The sequence below is a fragment of the Gymnodraco acuticeps genome, unplaced genomic scaffold (genome assembly GCF_902827175.1).
Source record: "Gymnodraco acuticeps unplaced genomic scaffold, fGymAcu1.1, whole genome shotgun sequence".
NCBI lineage: Eukaryota > Metazoa > Chordata > Actinopteri > Perciformes > Bathydraconidae > Gymnodraco > Gymnodraco acuticeps.
The window spans coordinates 22,501-28,625 of NW_022992354.1; positions in this window are offsets into that span (position 1 = coordinate 22,501).

The following is a 6,125-nucleotide window of genomic DNA, read 5'->3' on the forward strand; positions in this document are numbered from 1 at the left end:
GTTACTTATGTCCGACCGTCCCACTTCAGTACCGGCCAGTCCGCCACTGTCATTAAGTGATCGGGGGCGTCACTCCCCAGCTTAACCAATCACTTCGCTCTATTCTCACAAGCCTATCACAGCGCTCCGCTAACCCTTTTAAATCTGCTCTCCCCTCTGACAGCTGTCATTTCAGGTGACTTGACGCAACCCTCCTCCCCCCTTTTCACCTCCTGTCCCTCTGAATCCAGGGTCAAGCTAAGCCATTCCCCTTCAGACCGACATCAACTATCCATTCACCACCACCAGGGTCAAGCTAAGCCACTCCCCTTCAGACCGACCCCAACTATCCGTTCATCACCACCAGGGTCAAGCTAAGCCCCTCCCCTTCAGACCGACCCCAACTATCCATTCACCACCACCAGGGTCAAGCTAAGCCACTCCCCTTCAGACCGACCCCAACTATCCGTTCATCACCACCAGGGTCAAGCTAAGCCCCTCCCCTTCAGACTGAACCCAACTATCCATTCACCACCACTAGGGTCTAGACCCCGGGGGGTTTCATCGGATCGGTTCTCCCCTCCCGAATGATACTCCTGCACAACGGGGCCTAATCGCCAAAACTCCATTACATTAATTTGTGTATTCCTGGCAATATATATGTATTCTTATCAAAACCGTCTCTCCTGATTGAAATAGTTTACACACAGTGCAGTTTATTTTAAAATGAAAGACCATTTATACCTTTAACATTGATTTATTGTAGGTACAATTATTATTTTATTTCACTATATCATCCAATGTTCATTGATAGGCAGGGTTGAGGCATTTAAAGAAAATGTTTTGTATATTAGTTTTAAAAAAGATCAAACTCAACATCTGCGTTGGGTCATTTAAGAAGACTGGTTGGAGAAAATGACACACAAATAAGTGTGAACTATTTCAAAAATAGTTATATTTATAGGGGAATATAGTGAAACAAGAAGCTAAACATGTGTCTAGTGTTATTTGACATTCTGATGTTTGAACATGTTAATATGTGAAACCAGAAATCTATTTTAAACACAACAATTGTGGGGAAAAAATTAAGTAAATTAATTTGTATAATATTTTAGGGAAACATCAAATTGAAGCCAAGTCTCTCTTACATCATAACTTGTATCTTTAATTTAAATTATGGAGGCGTGTGGCGCAGTGGGTTGTGCGTTGGTGTTCAGATCAGGGGGTCACAGGTTCAAACCCCACTGCAGTCAGCATGTCGTTGTGTCCCTGAAGACACTTCAACCGCTTTGGATAAAAGCGTCTAACAAGTGACATGTAATGTAATGTAAATTCAACAAATAAATGCTTACCGATATTCATTGCTATCGGGATGTTAGGAGCATTCCATGGAATATAACAAGTGTTTCTGAAGTGAATTACCTACCATACCTTTAAATGTCAGCTAAAAGAGCAGTGAAATGTAAAGATATTAACAGTACTTAATGTCAGCTGAGTAAACAAAAAAACATTAGCTAACAGACTAATTTCCACCACTCGTGGATTTTCTTGTGAAAAACTGGGTGACATACTGTCGCCCTTTAGTCCCTCTCTCTTGTCTTTCTCTCCTTTCTCTTCTCTTATGGCGCGTTTCCACTGCAGCGGGTAGCCCCGTTTAAGCGTCCTTAACCGTCCTCAAGCGGCCAGGCCGGTTTTTGGTGGCGTTTCCATATAGCCTAGTACCGGCTAGCGGGTACTTTTTCCCTCTTTTTCCGGCCTCATAAAATCGTGGTTCTATCATACCAGGGCCAGGGCTGAACTAGTGACGTCAACACTCTCGACTGCTGATTGGTCAGAGAGAATCGTCACAAGATTGCGCGCGAGTTCATCCCTAGCGTTGCATATATATCTAGAAGCAAGCTTGCAGCATTTTTATACACAGCATTTTGTAAACGGAGGAGCTACAAAAATGGCTACTTCTAAGAAAAGCACACCGTGGTCGACCGAGGAGGTGACGACGTTCCTACATCTCATTGGGGATGATCAAATCCAGCGGGAGCTCGACGGAACAACTCGAAATGTGAACAAAAACAAAGCCGATCGCCCCGCCTACACTGCGTTGCTACCCCAGGTCCTAAACTGTAATGGAAATGCTCCACGGCCTGGGCCGGCCAGCGAGGCAGCCCGAGGCCTGAGCGAGGACGCTTAGGGACGCTTAAACGGGGCTACCCCGCTGCAGTGGAAACGCGCCATTAGAGTCTGACTTTGTTGGTCGTTGAAACATGGTACAACACACGTATGTAGGCTAAGTACTAGCATCCCTCCTCACATGCTTTCACTCTCTGCAAGTGCCGGTGCTGCACCGCGTTTGGAGGCAGGACCAAACCATTACATGTAAATAGAAGGGGGTGTACAGAGGCTTTGGGTAATTAACTTTTGGAAGAAAATAAGTTAAATGAATCGTAAGTTTAGTGAGTAATTTATCAATATAACGTTCTATTAATGTTAATTATTGAGGATTGATGAAAGGTTACTTACATTTTTTTTCTTAATGTTCTAAACATTTTGGGGCCCCTGTCAGTCATGGGCCCTTAGAATCGTCCTAACTTTTCACCCCCTTACGGCGCCCCTGCACACACACACACACACACACACACACACGCACACACACACACTAGAAAGATGTAAAATATTATTTGAACAACAATGTGGAATGTAATGCAGCAATAACCATAACATATTCATTCAAATACCACAAACATGATATTAACCAGTATACAGATTATGCACGGCAGCAAATAACCAAAAATGATTAATAATGAATGTTTTATTTAAAGACCCCAAATGTGGACTTCCGTTCAGGGGTGTTGTCGATTAATCTTTTCATCAGTGGCTTTAATTTGTGGTTGCTTTACGCCAGTTACAAAAGCCTCCTACTGTAAATGAACTTGTCTTTCTGTCATTATGTCTTAAGCCCTTCTCTATAGGCGCGTTCACACACAAGTACTTTTCGCACAAAGGTTCCTGAGAACTCTTGAGTTCTCATGAACTAAGTACAGATCGCGTTCACACCGGAAATTAGTTCCTGGGGGTGGATTCGTGGATTAGGCAAATGAAGCCGCTGACGTCACTTCTTCTTCTTCTGCTTTGGGGTTACTGGCAGGCCGCAAACAACTTCACGGCGTATACTGACACCCGGAGTCCCCGGCCGGAAGTCCCCGGAGTTGGGGAAGGCTTCAGTAGAAGCTGCTGGGCCTTCCGAGTAAACGGCCAGAACGCCGACACCTCCTCATCTCCACCGCTCCCATGTTTTATTTTGTGTTGTCATAAGTTAGTCTCTCTGCGTTTCTGCGCTGGGCTAATGCTAATGCTAATAATGCAATGCGAGGATAATAAAATGGCGGCTTCACAAACGTTTTTGGGAGTTTGACGGGGCGTGGTTTGCATTCCGCCCAGCCAATCAGACACAGGAACCTTTTTCTCCCACGAAAGTCCCTGCTCTCTAGCAGGGACTGAAAAGGGGGTAAAAAAGGTTCTCTAGAACTAATTTAGTTCCTGGGACTTTTTGGTGTGAACGCAACTAAATCGTAGTTCTCAGGAACCTTTGTGGGAAAAGTACTTGGTGTGAACGCGCCTTATGGCTCTGCAGCAGGTGAAGCAAAGAACGGTGTCTTTCTCCGTGACATAATGCACCCATTTCCACCGGGTAAACCAGCTTTTCTGAAATGACCGCTCGAAGGTCTCTGTCCCAATTTTCCTGGCAGGAAAACGTATGTCTGGTCGACACGGCTCATCAAACCCCAAAATGTTAGGTGTCGGGTCGAGCTTGTCAACTGCACCACCTGGTGTGTGGCCATGGCTAGCGTTAGCCACAGCTGAACTGCCAGCTCCAGTTTCATCGGTGCTGCTGCTAGGAGGCTGGTGCTCGTTGGTGGTTGTAGACAAATGTCCTGCCCCTGCATCTTCTAATTCAATATTTTTAGCAGATTTAGCGTTTTTAGAGAGAAACAAAATCCGATATCCGTTTTTGCGCCATGTTAGTTACTTGTGTTGTTGTGTGTCACGTTAAAAGTAGCCGACTAAAAACTATCAACACACTTTTTTTCCACATCTTTTTTATTTTTCTTCCCTGAAGCAAAATAATGTATTATATACTTATAAATTATCATTTGAATTATAATATATAATATAATCTCAGGCACAATGAAATGAGATATATATATAATACAAATAAAATACATTTGCAGGCAGGGGTGCTCCGCTCCCCCTCCCTGCCGCTAGGGGGTGCTGCAGCGCCCTCAGCACCCCCCTTCCCGCGCCCCTGGATATGAGGAGCTGTGAGCTCTGAGTGCTAACAGCTAACGGCTGATGTTGGTTTTGTGTTTCACATTGAAGATGACGTCACGGCTCCGCCTACACTGCGTTACTATAGCTACTAGTAGTAGTAATGATACCGCTTTCGTCTCATTAGTATGCATAAAAAGCCCCCAATTATGCAAATGAGCTAAGTCCCGCCTCCCATTGTTCGCGATCCTTTGATGTGAGGGTGAGGGGTCATCACCCCCTAGGGGTGAAATGCCCCACTGTGTAGCGCCTTTGTTCGAGATCCTTTTGATGTGTGTTATGTGAAAAGCCTTTGTTGTCTAATTCTTTGATGTGTTGATTAAGTCTCTTTGAAGTTCTATTGTATGGCCCCCCTCAGAGCCCTTTTGTTGTCTAATCTAATTATGACGTCTAATCTAATTATGATGGCTAATCTAATTAGCCTTTGGTGTTTGCCCTTTGATGTGAGGTGTTATAACAGGCCGGCGTGACTTCACACTGGTGTGCTATAAACCTTTGATGTTAATCTAGGTGTCTCTTTGAAGTTATGTGTGAGACTGTCTACCCAGCCCCCCTCCCAGCCTCTCCCCCTGTTCTACCCCTTCCGGGGCTATGACGCAACAAATAGTGGGGGGTGGAATTAGGTAGAAATACGCTCAAACGAAATAACAAGACAGCAATTCCATTTACCCAGTCACCTTTTCAAAAAAGAAAAATGGCAAGAGACGCCTCGAATGGGGTTTAATCAGCCTGTGACAACTTACAGCCATCCGTCCGTAGCGTCAGTCAAGAAACGAATGCAGCAGCAGTGCGGGGGTCAGACGCCTACAGTCTGTGCAATGGATCTCGTGCCCTCTTTTGGTCATGCGCGCGTTCATGTGTGTTGGAGGAGGGGCTCTGTGAGGAAGTGGCAGATTTCCCCCCGGTTTGACTGCAAAAGACTCTCATTTTCTCCAAATGATCTAACCCTTACCTTTAAGAATAATTCACACACACACACACACACACACACACACACCCACACACACACACACACACACACACACACACACACACACACACACACACACACACACACACACACACACACACACACACACACACGCACGCACACGTTGGAGCCCCCCCTTGATGTGGGGGTTGAGATAAGCCTGGGGTGTAAATGCCTATGTTAATTAAGACACTCTCTGTGAGATGAGAAGAGAGGGATGAAGTTAGTTTTCAAAAAAGAAATAAGTTCAAATTAAATAAAAACAGCCATTAATTTTCACTCACCAAGACATCTAAAAACGTTATTGTCCTCTCTAGATTTGATTCAGGGTTTGTTTTAAATGATGTGTGCTGGCTAAGGATGTTTCTTTTCAAGTTTTTGTGAAACTGTTAACTACAAGAAGTATCTGTTTGCAAAGAGGTTATTTTCAAAAGATCTTATTTAGGTTTTAATAGTGATACCTAAGGATATTCTCTTTTAGTATATGGATTTGTGAACTAATGTGTAATTACTTTTATTAACTATAAGAAAAGTCTCGGAAAAAGACGGAAATAATAAAACAATTTAAAAACATGATCTTGTCTTTTTTTAATCATTATTTTACAGCACTGTAAGGAAACCCAATATGAGGTGGTAATATTAGAATGCTGCTGTATCCATAAAAGAGAAGTTTTCTTAAAAATGTGTTTCCTATTCCATTTCACTTCATGACGGCTCCAGGGTGCTGATCAGGACAAAAGAAAAGCTGTAAGAAGACGCGTAGCTAATTACCTGGATAAAAGGACTCATTGATTGGTCAGTTTTTTTGAGGGGTTGATAAGGCACTGTTATTTGGTATTTTATAAGGCGACAA